Here is a 15,154-nt window from a genome sequence, read left to right on the forward strand (position 1 = left end):
TGATTTGATTATATGAACAGTAGTTGATTAAGAGCAGGGGGCTGGTGGTTATTATCTTTGTACCAGAGATGTAAGTTTTCGGGAAGTCTCCTGGGTTTGTTTTGACTTGGTTCTCTCTCGGGAAATGTCATGCTTTTCACAGGAGTTTTTTCGTGACTTATATCTTTGTAGTGTGCCTTTTCTCCCACCAGTCCCAAGTTCGGGGAATAAAAAAAAAAGTTCAGCTTTTGTAGACTTGTCGCCCATCCTTCTGCACTGGTTCAGAACAGTATTCCACCATTTCTTGCTGCTGGGGCTGCCATCTAAAAGTTCTTTCCTCAACTTGTTATTATAGCTCCTTCTTGCTGCCTTCTCTGCACAGATGTACTCCTTTCTAGCTTTTGCAAACTTAACCTTGTTTTCCTTGATGGCGCTTCTCCATTGCATCTCTGATAATAGTTGCTGCAAGCTTCTTCTGGGTCATTAGATTGGAGTGCAAGAGACCAGTCTGCAGATGCCAGAAAAAACTTCTCATTCCCCAGTAGTCAGCCTTATCGTACTGCCACACTTTGCGCTTGTAGGGTTTATCTCTGTACAGCGATACGTTCAGCTTAAAATGAACTAGACTGTGGTCTGAAGTACCTATTTTGCATGTACTGTGCAGGTGGCATCAACATCAGTGAGGACCAAGTCAAGAATATGGTATTCCCGGGTTGGTTCTTGACAAATTGTGTTAGACCAAGAGCATTACACATCTCTAGTGCGCGACGTCCAACAGCATCTATTGTACAGCTGTCAAGCCATTCCTTGTGGTGAACATTGAAATCGCCAACAAAAACTACTGATGATATCACTGTTACCACTAAATGGTCTACAGACTGCTGCAAAGAGTTTTTTCTATGACATCATTGTTTCTGAGAACCACATCAGCTTCATGTCCTCTTGATCAACAGCACTGTCATGATACATGGCGATACCCTCCAGGCAATAGATGGCGATTCCTCCTTTGTTAAATGTAGGTTTGTCTCTACGACAGCTGAGGGAGTATTCTGGTATAGTTATGCAGTCAGGACTATCATTCTCAGCAGCATCCACGAAGATTCCACGATGTCAATAATGGATGGCTTTAGTTTATGGCACATTGGACAGATCCCCGATGTTTGTATGTAGTCCTCTGATTTTATTTTCTAGTAAAGTGAGGTCCGTTTCACGTCATCGTTGGACAGGCATGGGTCGTTTCCGTCTTGATCCGTCCATTCGAGGCTTCTTTAACTTACTTGTATAATTGTAGCGAGAGAAGTTGAAGAGGGGGATGTTGACCCCTAACCCAAAATACAGACCTAAGCGGTGCGATGGGGGTGTGTACTTTACATGACCTAAACGGAAAGCATCCTGATATTCAGAACAGTCAGTTCGGACATCCAGATGGCAGACAATAACTCTATGTGGGCAATTGTAATAGACCTTACATTATTATTATAAATTATATTCCGTGTATACTCTTAATCATCTGAAAATTTGTTTAAATTATGAGTTAACTCATTCTAGTCAACAATGGCTATTCAAACTTGAATTCAATTGACCTTTCGGTAAATCTCATAATTCCTTGCGGTTAGACACGAGATGTCATCATTTGACGTCACGCCGACTTGCATGTGCAGTAAAGATGTTCGCTAAACGATGTGTGCATCGGCGTGACGTCAAATTACGACATCTGGGGTCCAACCGCAAGGAATTATGGGTATTACCGAAAGGTCAATTGTCGACCTTGTGACCATACACCATCAGCTCGAGTTCGCCAAAACACAATTCCCAGAAATCTACGCGACCACAAAATATCGCAATGTGCCTGCTCGGATTTCATAGTTCGTACTAATAGATTGACAGATTGACAGAGGTTAATGGTTCGTATATTTTCCTAGACTACTATTACTGATGAAGTGTCTCTATTTTTCTAACAAATAGTCGGATGTCTTCAGCCAATAGTTGAGGTTCCTCGAGAGCCGCAAAATGTCCTCCTCTCGGCATGCTGGTGTACTGGAGTAAATTGACGTACTTGTATCGGACCCACTTCTCAGGTTTTCTGAAAATGGAAACCTCATTGGGAAAGTCAGCAACCCCCGACGGCACCTTGATTAGGCATCTGAAATGACAAATTTTTTGTGTCAAGACGCAGTGTCGTTTTCACACTATAACAAAATTAACCATCGCATCCAGCATCATGATCATGTCTTTCAGTAATTTCAATAAGTTAGTCACTGATTGTCGGACTCAGACCCAAGATTGAAAATGGTAGTGACCAATAAATGATTGACTGGACCAAGCAAACTTGAGTTTAAAATTGTTTACATTTAAAAATCAGATATGTACCCTATATAATTATTAATCAAATTTATAAATTCGCCACAGGGACATGGGCGCAGCCATTATACAACATCCTATCATTGGGCGATTTTGTTTGTCACTTGTTCTGTCAAAGTAATTTTAGAAAAGTGTTATCAAAAGCAAATAAAAAATATCGAAAGCTGTGAATTTTATGTTTTTTATTTGGCAACACACCAACCTTAGAGCGGCAACTTGCTGAGGTCAAGCTGTCTGGCTGTTGAAAATGACATTTCTGGTATATGTATGGGAATTTATAAATTCGAATTTTATAAAAGGAGTGTATATTACCAGATAACTGAAATAAAAATGAACGGCAAGCACATTTCTTTAAAATAAAACTTGAATGCCCCAATCATTTGATATTTGAGAGTATTAGTTCTTCAGTCTCCTGATTGGTTTTAAAATATCACCAAAGTTTAAAATTACTATAATTTTATCTTACTTGTTAATATCGCCAAATAACAGTGGCACATTTTCCTTATAAAACCTCATCGCTGAAGCCATATTCCCATTCATCCAGTATACCATAATGTTATTGAGTGGATCATCAATCTGCCATCCCTCATTTAGTCCTCCATCTTCTAAGTCACGCCAAGCCATATTGGTCGCGGAAGAAAATTTCTCTAAAATATATGCTGCTAAACCAACAGGTGAATCCGATAGAGAATGGCCTGGGTGGTAAAAAAATAAATTAATACGTATTATTTATAACTCATCGTGAGCGATGAATCGCCGAAACTATGAACTGGCCATAATATAAATTTGTTTACAGGAATACAACCTTAGGCCTGCCCAAATGAGAGTCCCCAACCCAGGAACCGTCTTTGAACTTGGCCCATCCTGCTGGATCAACGCACCAGTTAGATCGTGGTCATCGTATTTTGAGCAATCGTCTATTAAAAGCAGTACTCTATATCCAGGTCTCATCAATCTAGAGGAACTTTAACTATCGCTGGCCAAATACGTGTGATTGGCTGCTTGGGCTTGGCTGAAGTAAATCTTGGCTGTGATTGGCTAAGCACTCCTTGCTCCTACCATGAAGGATGCTTGGTCCTACCATGAAGGATGCTTGCTCCTACCTTGAAGGATGGTTGGTCCAAGCGTGAAGACTGCTTGGTCCAAGTGTGAAGGCACATCCTTCATGGTAGCGTCAAGCACTACGCTGAAGCGTGTGATTGGCTGCTTGGGCTTGGCTGAAGTAAATTTTGAATGTGATTGGCTAAGCACTCCTTGCTCCTACCTTGAAGGATACTTGGTCCTACCATGAAGGATGCTTGCTCCTACCATGAAGGCTTCATGCTTGGACCAAGGGATTTGTCGTAAGACAATGCGATATACAATTAATTTCTGAGAGGACCATAAAAAGAATGATGCAAGCCGAAGAAATTGTGATTTTGATTCCTTTATAAGGCGCTCGGGCAAACTGACACAAAAATGACAGCAACCGCTGTTTTAGAATTTCCTGGCCCCGCTGCTGAGAATCTTCCTTAAACCTGAAATGCTAAGAATTTAATTGGTTCCATTTTTTCTCTGACCCCAGTTGTTTCCACGAGGGGTCGAAGGTCACAGTGGGGGAAAAACTTAAACATTGTTCCATCATATTGTAATGTATCTTAAATTGTTCCTCTCATCACAGGGAAGAAAAAGGTCAATTGTCATATTTTTCTACGTGCTTAGTTCAGGAATTAAAGGTTCGAATAGGTCAAAAGGCAAAAATTAAAAACATACAGAGGTCAAAACAATTGTCCGATTTCATCAAAACTGGTCTCATATTACTCCCCTTAACATAAGAAATCTCAAACATAATAGTATACTTAAATCACAATTTAAGTGCATTTTTGTATTTACATGTCCACCTTCAGAGTTTATGCAGGCAAAGTCCAATAGAAATGTGTCCAAGCATAACATTTCATCAGATTCTGAGGTTAACAATTTCTCAAATAAATTATTTTCTTATTTGGTTTGCCGAGAGGAGTAATTTAATTTGGCTTAACCTTAACTAAGCATCAAAGTGCAAAATGGCAATCGACTTTTTTATTCCTTGAGGTACTAGTATATTACAGCATCATAGAACAGATATTAACTGTTGGCCCCATTATGACTTTCAACCTCTTGTGGGAAGTATAGGGGGCATAGAAAAAATGGAATCAATTCTAGTTTTATCCTTTAAAGTGCAAGGATGCAAAACATTGGTTCCATGTAGGAAAACTAGATAAAAACAACTAGACTTAAAAATCTCCCAATAGCGCCATGTACATGATCAATGTATAGCATCACACATCATTGCGTTCGGTCACAATATAGTTCATTAGGCCTATGTAAAAAAGAGGCCGCTTTAAATGTTGAACTGATATGCCCTGTCCAACCAACTAGTAACGTTACAAAATAAACTGCTCGATGTTGTCTTTGATCACAGTAGGGTGAGTGAATTATCGCCATCTTCTATATTTGGAAGAGCGGTGAGAACCATATCTTAGTATATCGTAGGGGCACTTCCTACAATGTACGATTTAGAAACTCCGTCAACACTTTACAGTGTAAATCTAATTTGAGTACACTTTAAGCAACACGTTTCTTTCATTCCAACTCCTTTTGCTTAATTCCATCTTAAAATGAAAAAAAAAAATCACTAATCATACCAATATAATTGACAAGTCACCTATCGTGTCTGGTTTAGTAGCTTGTATATGAAAATAGCCACTCTCCATTATGACGTCAAAAAACAACGGTGTCACGGGCCACACTTTGTGATGGTCTTCGGCCGGTAGAATCAGTGACGGAAGTAGCTTCCTATAATTAGTTGTAGTAGTGGTGGGTCTACGGAGACCAAGTTAATGTGTAACCCTTTGACATGTCTGAAAATGCAAACCATTGTGATTCAATCATAGACCGGAATTGGTGTAAAAGCTAGTGCCCAAAAATTATTCCTTTCACAATAACGTTTTAAGCTTTTTCACAAAGACGTCAATTAATTATTTTTTAGTACCCATCATCAGATCATGATAGCGCCGTCGCTCTTATGGCCGGGGTGCAATGTCGGCCTTTTTTTAAATATTTTAATATATAATCAATGACATCTATTTCAAGGACATTTCTGGTATATGCATGGGACAAAAATATTTTAATTTTTTCCGGAAAATAGTCCAAATTGTAGCCACACTTTTTGACATTTAATAAAACTGTGGGGGAAGGTGTAAGCGCAATTTGTGTTCAATATACCCAAACAGTTTGACTTTTGGTATTTAGATATTTCTTGAAAAATCGATATAGTGATGAGTCCAGTTTCAGGTTCTTAGCGGAACTTAACTACTCAAATCAAAACTGAATACATCCCCGAACGGTTCCTGAATTTCTTTCTTGAGCGGAATTATTTGTGTCCGGAAATAAAAAGTTACCTAGATCTGATACTTGTTTATCTTGACACGAAAACAGAGTTTCTGATTTACTCATTTCAGGGGTCAGTTACAGCATTTAATAATTGGGAATGTTTGGTTCAGCAGTGACGGACCTCTGAATGTCACTTTAAAACACAGTGGTGCATTGGGGTGCATGGGGCGACAAAAATAATTAGAAGGGTGGAAGGATCCAACCTAGTCACCTCACTAAAATGATCATATGAATCATTCTAAAACTGGTCTTAAAATGATCGCAATGGTGTTAAATATAGCTTCAAAACTTTTATATACGGCATAAACTTAATAACAGCAGATTGTTTTAATAGAGGTTGGATTGAACAATTTGGTCTAATACGTAACAAATTTTGGCCCAAATATAGAGTGATTATCGATTTTCCCCCAAGTCACTGGGCGAATGGGGAGGGGCAAAGTCCAAGTTGTTTGGATTTTGAAAGCTTCTTTTTTAAATCAAAATGCAATCTATTTTCAAAGATCGCATGCATGTTGAGAACCACTAACAATACATAACTTCATACACGTACATTTTGCTTACATTTTGTTTGAGGATCAAAGTTCCCTTATATCAATAAATGGAAAGACCAGAAACACTTACTCAGGTAGAAGCAATCCCATAATAGACGTAATGAATGATCCCCAATCGCCTCCTTGGACATAATATCTATCATGTCCTAATCGTGACATTAGCTTGCCGAAGATACGGGCGACGACGTGAGCAGTCATTCCTAGAAAATTTTTTAACATAAAATCAAATGGATAGTGGCTGTCAATGTGTACATTTGAATGTTTAAGATACCTTTAACATTCAGTGCTCCTGGATCATAGCTTGTTTGTGAACTTCTAAGTGGTGTATTCATTCGAAATGTGGTGCTATAGGTGTTTTCTCACAATGGATCAGATCTGATATTGAAGAGTACCCTTTGAATCTCAAAAAGCTTCGCTACTAACACACATTCACGATATACATTTACGACAATCCCAGTACCTGATTTGTGAGACGCTTCGGAGTACCCAAATCCAGGTATCGATGGGCAAATAACTTCAAATATATCTTCCGCGGTGCCTCCATTGTTTAAAGGGTCGGTTAATAACGGAATTATCTGGCATAAAGGAGAGTTCAAATAATCAATTATACAATCATCTTGAAAGAGGAAAAGAAATAGATTTGAAAGAAAGTCCTCTTATTAAATTATAGACTAATTTTGCGGATTTTGAAAAAGAATAAAAAACAACATCAAAAACATCAACAACAACAACAAAAACAATAAAAAAAAAAAAAAAAAAAAAAAAAAACATCAACAACCAAACATTTAACCAAATGACATTTATGCTGTAACGTTGTGGCTAAAAGAAAACATAAAATTGTCGTCATTTAATCCGACCTCGAGAAGAAGACAAAGAGACAAAGGAAGCGTTATGGACTCGCAAGGGAGGGGCAACACCATGAATAGTGTTGAGGGCACGTTCTTTCTAAGTCACATATTTGATTCTCTAATCAACCCCAACGCTGGAGACAGGAGTACCACTTTCGGGAAAATCAAAACATCCGGTCAAGGTTCCCGCTCCAAGCAGATGGATCAATAACATCGTCAACACTTTGAGAAAGCCAGAAGGTTTCTGGCGAAGCTGTCGGCAGAAAAACGGCAGTTTTTCATTTGGTCTTGACAAATGCACTCAATATAGCTACCACCGTGCACTCTGTACGTGAGACACTAGCGGCGGACTGCACCAATCAGCGATATAGAATAAAAACTAGATAACTAAAGGACCAATCACAGGACGAGCTAGCTGGAGGAATGGCGACCATTATGCTAATTAGGAGATTGTTGTTTATGTCCGTGACGTCATTTTTTGCCAAAAATTTTTGTGCCGAAAAATGACGAACAATTTCAGTTTTCTTTCCATTACTGTTATATTGTGAAACACCATATAGCTGTGGAGTTAGTCCAATATGTTAGGAAACCGATGACCCCATGTTGACACTGGCTAAATAAGCTGTATTTTCACTCGTAAGGGTGACAGTCACTGTTGCAATTTCGTCATTTTATTTTTCACAGACGAAATAAGAAGAGTTTAACTTTTGAGGTCGTATAGTAGATCTGTTTACCAGTCGTTTTGATTTTCGTAACAACAGTTCGCCCTTTGAAAAGTGAACTTCGACGTACGTGGTGCGAAACTTTCTTGCCACCACTTGCCAAGTTTTCTTACGGTGCTTTCCGATTCTTTTTATCGTGTGGTTGATCAGTGCATGAGCGGTAATGACACACGGCTCCAGGGCATTCGCTTAACTGCCTTGGCACCAATAGGAAGAGAAAGAAAATACTTATGTTACGTTACACTTCTCTTACGTCGATACAGCATTTTCACCGATTTAATGTCACTGATCAGCTTACCTTGTAAAATTCATAGAATGACCCAGGCCAACCATGACTAATAAGCAGAGGTTTGGATTTCTGTCCTGGTTTCAATGACGGTTTCACATGTACAAAATGTATATCAAGTCCTTCTATGTTAGTAAGGTAATGATTGTACTTGTTGAAATACTTCTCTTGAGCTTTGAAGCTGAAAAGAAATATATATGAAGGGTATAGCAAACCATAGATTGAGCAAACACAACAACATCAACTTAACGACCATATGAAACATGTTACTTGTGATGGTCGATTATCAATAGAATATCCATTCATGCGAGGAGTCTCGGGTTGGAATTCCACCCAGAGCAAACAACTTCTTTCTTTCTTTTCTCTCTTTATACCTTCCTTCCTTCCCTTCCCGTCGCGAAAAAGCCCTGTGGGGATTAGGGTTAGGAGACAAAATGGGAATATTTTTTGGAAGTTTGGAAATATCAATTAGTATTTTCCCTTTTTTATTTCCTCAAACTTGTTCCTAATGTGTTTGGCAAGATTGTAAATTTGAGGCAATAAAAAATTGCAATTAATATTTCAAGTAAAATGAATACTATGAAAATTAAAAGGCTGTAATCTTTGGTGATTGAAAAACATATCTCACTTACTCATATTTGTTCAACCAATATTTGACAACAGTTTGCATGTATTCCGGTCTGACGCCATAGTGAAACTTCGTTCCTTCAAGTCCTTCAAAATGTCTGGTATTCCGTAGTCTCGTCTTCAGATCATTGATGGTGTCATTGCTGATGCTAATGGAGAATTTTCGAATCGATTCATCTACCTATATGTGAATAAACACCACAACATAATAGAGTGTAATACATTATTAAACCTTACTCATTAACACTGGCATGCATTTCTTTTCGATATGGTGTGGTGGAGTTTCGTGCAAACTCCGTGAAGCAGAGTCAACGGTGCGCCTTTTGCTCTCAAAATAACCTTCCATTGATAAATGCGCAATTTGCAATTTTAAAGCTAAAAATGATTAGATATGACATTAAACTGGAAACACTGCGCGAGAAGCGCGTTAAAATTTCAAAAGAAAAACTCGTCAAATATTATAAGGTTAATTTGGATAAAAACACATGCATTTTCGTGGCATTTGGGGGATGGTTTTATGAACCAGATGCCCCTTGTCGAAAATTGACCTCCCGAATATTGTAACCATTAGACCGAAAGGTTTTTGTTCCGAAGGGTCAATAACCTTTTCCCGAATGAATTTATAGAAAAGCGTGTTTAGACAAACGACTCTTCGGAATTGAAATATTTCGGAATATTGCAATTCCCTCCTCATTGGGTACTGTAATACATGCAAATAGATGTCCCAATCAACTGAAAGTTTTGAAATAAGCTTTTTTCGTGAATATCTATTGTAACATAGACCTACCCTAAAAGAAGAACTAATAAATAAATAAGTAAATAAAAAATTCCCCTTTACCTTATATACTTTTATGTGTTGTGATAACTGCCTTGACGAATCACTCTTTTACAACAAGATATACCGTAAAACCTCGTTTACAAGCATATCGTCGGTCGCAACACATACTGGCGTACGTGAAGGACAAAATATGTTTCCGAGCAAACCGTTTTTTAAGGATATGCTACTAGTAACGGGGTCTATACTTCTCCACTGTTATCTCTGAGTGGCCCGATTCCATTTGAAATTGAAGTTTAAGGTTCAAACTATTAAACCGTGTCTTTAATAGTTAACAAGGAATAACTTTTATAGGATAATAGTTAGCTCTAAAGCTATACGCCACTATGTGAAACGGAAAATTTGGAAAATCACTCTACGCTACTATGTGTTGCGACCGACGATATAGTGTGTTTTTGATGAATCAAATACAATAGATTGGTCTTACAATAGTACTTGTTTGTATATGTTTGTATCGGTAATTAGTTTGCTCAAACTCCATAATATTATAATTTTGTCAATGGATGTCGTCTGGATTAATGTAGCTTTCATACTAATAGCCTAAACAGAAGCTATCAGGTACCTATCCACCCGAGCCCAAATATAAGATCGCCACGAACCACCACCTAGAATTCTACTCACCTTAGACGCCTTCTCTCGGCCCCCTCTCCCCCACCATCCATCTCCCAAGGGTGGTGGGGTAGGCGGATCTGAGAATATGCCAGATAAATATAAACCTGCAACCACTGCCAGGACTGAAAGAATAAGCGGCCATCTCCAACCCATGATAAACGACTGGTAAATACGTCTAAATAATTAAAGATGAATTGTTTTCTCACAGATACTATATCACAGCAAAAGTAGTTTTTCGACGGAGCTTTCTAATGTTCAATGAATGATTCGTTTTAAAGATAGTACCCCAAACTCGGGGAGCTAGGTTTTGCAAATGTATGCTTTTTTTGGCAGAACACAGCTATCTAAAATGAGATACATAAGCACCAAGCATTTTACTAATAACAATTGTGACATTATTTATTATAGTACATTTAATGGAAAATAAGTGAAAATTAAATGTATAGATAATCAAAAGTATCAGTTACAGTGTTTTGGAAAAAAATACACAAATTTGAATTTTTTTGCAAACTCGACATATTTGCTTACTCGAAATTATCATATAATATGACCCTAAAATTAATTTGTAAAGATTCAAATTTGAATTGTTTGGCAAAACATTGTAACTCGACATTTACTTACTCGAAACAGTGATAATATACAAAAATATGCATCAATGTGAACTTTAAAGATATATTTCTCAAATTAAAATTGTTTAAGTTACGCTTAGGATCTAATTAAATTGTTTGAATGCTAAATATTTAACTTTCTAAACACTTATCTGTCCCCAATTTCTAAACACTGTTTTGCCAGTGTATAGTCGTGTTCACACAGTCGGATATAAGTGTGTTATTACCGGTAATAAGCGACTTATAACCGGTATTAGTGACTTATTACCGGTATTAAGTGACTTAAATCCGACTGTGTGGACACGACTAATATGTCCCGAGAATCACTCACGCGGATTATATCCCCCTGAGATCATACGTGTATAAGCTGATACCCTTTGCATATTATAATGTAAGGTATTTAAACCAAAAACTCACCTGGTCACCTAAACTTTGCAGTTGCAACAGGCAACTTGCCGGAACTACATATATATTAAACAAGCTGTGTTACTATTTAGGCTTATTTTTAGTATATATTTAGGTTTTATACTCGTCGGCCCATGTGAATTCTTCAACGGCAGTGATTGACCTTCGCTGTAAGCTTGCACAGTTGTATGTACACAGTTCGAAGGTTATAAACATCTCAAAAAAAGTAACAAACCCCCTTAAATAATTACCACTATTCATAAACGGGTGAATGTGTTACAAATCTGTAAAATGTTGGAAGCAGAATTTATTTCTGCACATTTTGACACCTCATTTGTATCAATTGACTAAATATTGACGTCACGGCGTACATTTAAATCAATGTAACCAAAGATTTGAAAGTTGCAGTAAATTGTATTGATTTTGTATTCAGTGGAAGGAAATCTGTGTAATGATATCTGAGTGTTTTTGTATTGTAAAAATTTGTAAGTAAGTGCAACTTTCAAATCTGGACCTCACTACATTAAATTGACCGGTGTTTTATTGTTTTCTGGGCTATCGTATCACACACCACTCCACGCCATACATAATTTCTGCCAGTCACATTTCCCCAATATGAAATTTTTTTAAAGTAAAATTTTTAATTTTAATTTTACATCATTAAAGTTTGGCGGAGGCGGGGTTCGAACTCACGGCGGCGGACTGCTTTGGACACACTATGAACCCACCGCCTTAGACCACTCGGCCACTTGTCTTGTTGGAATTCATTTGAAACTTATTTGAAGATATAATCGCAACTTCAACATAGGCCTACCACGTGACAAGCAAAGGCAGAAAACGTACCATATTTTTGAATTTTATTTGCCTAAAAACATTTATGTGTATTATTAGCGCTCAATTGTTGTTAACTGCGTGTTTTATACGAAAAATATCCAACAATAAACATGATAACTGGGCGTTTATATGGACAATACATTATATCGATTTTGACACGTGCTTGTGTCTCAGTACATTTCCATGGTCAGTAAAATACTATAGAGAAAAACCTACCATTTTCTTGTATACACGTTCGATGTTTTGATCAAGTATGTGAATATTCGACATTAGACCCATAAATGTTTTTTCAGGAAATAAAAGATTAGATTACCATAAAAACGAAACAGTAATCTTTGGTTGGGTCTAATGTAATATTCACATAGAATTTTCAACGTTTTTCTATCCTTATTCTTGCTCAATTAAAAAAATATTTTGGCGTATATAAAATTGAAATAAAATTCTCTGCCTCTTAAACGACATCAAATGTGCCACAATGTGGGTATCACGAATCGTTATATATGATGTGCAGTTAATATTCATATTTTCTTTTATACAGAGGATGCTTCAGTTTTGACAGGAAAAATATTTTCTTGAAAACCCTCTCACTCAGTTATTTTAAAAAGTTAACCACGCTTCCCCTGAATGTGCAATAAATTAGCATTAAAATTTTTTCTTATTCTAACAGCAAGCGTTTCTAGAATGAAGTAAGGCGAAATGTGGTGTAATCGTATCAAATGAGGTGTCAAAATAAATTCTGCTTCCAACGCATTTTACAGATTTGTAATACAATAGCCCATTTTTGAATAATGGAATAATTTAAGGGGGGTTAGTTACTTTTTTGAGATGTTTAAGCTACTGCTGTGATATCAAAGCATGTCGACCGCGCACCACTAAGCACGAACTTGGTGAGTAATAATCGACCGACAAGAATAATAAATTATAGCGAGCAGGGCTAGGGTTATCGTCTAGATGTTCAGTGTGCATAATATGCGACGGGCTGGTAAGCTGCTGCAGTGTACATGTACATTCACTACTGCATACCGATTTTGAGAAAATCTGGTGCGTCAAATGTCATCATTTCGCGATGTTATCACTCTGTTGTCATCTTCATCCACGCCTGTATTGCTGAAGAGAATACCTGACGAGAACAAACAGGAATATATAGTAAAATTTAAAGTAACATATTGTTATTTTATTATTATCAATCACGATTTATAGTGATATTAATATTTATAGCATATTGTTAAATTTCTTCTTACGACTGAGTCATTTTGGTGACATTTCTTCGTTAGAAATTTGTTCACGTATATCATTTAATTTTCATTATTATTAAATAAATTATTATTATTATTATTATTATTATTATTATCATTATTATTATTATTATTATTATTATTATTAGTTATATATTATTATTAAAATTATATTATTATTATTATTATTATTATTATTATTATTATTATTATTATTATTATTATTATTATTATTATTATTATTGCAAATATCGCTATAAGGAGGACGCCCTCGATGATTTACCAAATTCTGATATTTACATGATTGTAATGTACTTTGCATACCTTGTAAAAATCATCGGGCTCTAAAGGTCATATATATTGCTCGGACAACATCATATCATTGGCAAGCTAATATTATGAGGACAATGAAAATGACTCTTTTTTTGAGAAAAATAAGACGTTTAAAATTGATATTCCGCAAAAACCACCTTAAGCAATGAGTTCCTTCGAACGAGACAGATTTGACCTAGAAAAAAGTTGACATCATGAAATGACTGTGCCTGCTTTGCCAGAAGGGACCATAAACATTCTCAATGCACAGATTGTATACTGTAGTTGTTCACAGAAAAAAACCCCTCTGAATTAAGTATTACAAATTTAATGGTTTTTAAACATATGGATAAAATCAGCCGCTTCTTTTTATATATATATATTAGTAAATTGTGATATTACAATTCATGTGTATATCAATATCATGAGAAATAATTGGGCTAAAAAGAATAAAATAATTTGAGTTTAATATTTCAGCGTGATCAATCTGAGACTAGCATATAAACCGTGTTAAGTCCACAAACTCAAGTATCTGATTTCCCTGTGCGATATTGCAATGCTATAGTTATTATAGTTTCAGTTGGATGAAATATTACAAAGCAAACGCATAGTAACAATACTGTGTGAGGCTTTGTTTCCGAAATGAGAACAATAGTCTGCATATTGTTATGCAGCATTGTTATGGTAAATAATAGTACAACTCATTAAAGTGATTGTGATTGTGTCGCACAAGTAAATGAGAGCATGATATAGTGCCCGCTTCATTTACTTACGTCATCAGCCCGCTGCTTTAAAAAATAATTTCGCTTCAAACCGGGGAAGAACACGTACGAGCCCGAACTTTACCCACACAATTTCTCTTTTTTCAGGAGAAATACGCATAAAAAATTGAGTGTCAACTTGTAATGTAATAATAATTATTTTCTTCGAATAGAGATAAACTTCTTTTTGCAATAGACCTGCCCTTTAAGGGGTGGTGCAATATTTATGTGTATTTGGTACAGATATTTTGGGCACCATTTTTGTATTACGCCCTAAAACGTTAGTAACACGTTCTAATATGCAAAATATCCTGCTCGCATGTGTAAGGGGAGGGGGCAAGTCTTTTAGCACATCAAGGGGGGGCACAGGTTTTGGCACGTCAAAGGGGGGGTTGGCACTGTCAAGGGGGGGTGTTCAAGCGATTATTGGCAGACAATTTTGAGAATTCACCACCCCGTGGGTACACATGATTATTGCACAGCCCCTTATCATCTTTGCATGGTATCAAAATTTGCTAAGGACGACGCCCTCAATGATTTTCCAAATTTTGATATTGACACGCTTGCTATATGTGCTTTAGTAAACTAACATACCTTGTAAAAATCCTCGGGCTTTAAGGTGTAGTTGTGACAAAACCATCGTATGCACTGTATTATCTGATCTCACCCGTAGTAATGAATGGGATTAGATAACGGTCTGCGGACATGATGTAATCTTTATACTCTTTTCTTTTAGACCATCCGAGCTATATAAGGTTAAAATTATC

At 36.7% G+C, this 15,154-nt stretch overlaps 1 pseudogene; it reads right to left on the minus strand.

Moving 5' to 3' along the window:
• Window positions 1–1,232: 1,232 nt before the first annotated feature.
• Window positions 1,233–11,407, minus strand: LOC140162634 (epoxide hydrolase 1-like; annotated as a pseudogene).
• Between the last annotated feature and the right edge of the window lie 3,747 nt (window positions 11,408–15,154).

Source organism: Amphiura filiformis, chromosome 10 (genome assembly GCF_039555335.1).
Source record: "Amphiura filiformis chromosome 10, Afil_fr2py, whole genome shotgun sequence".
Lineage (NCBI taxonomy): Eukaryota > Metazoa > Echinodermata > Ophiuroidea > Amphilepidida > Amphiuridae > Amphiura > Amphiura filiformis.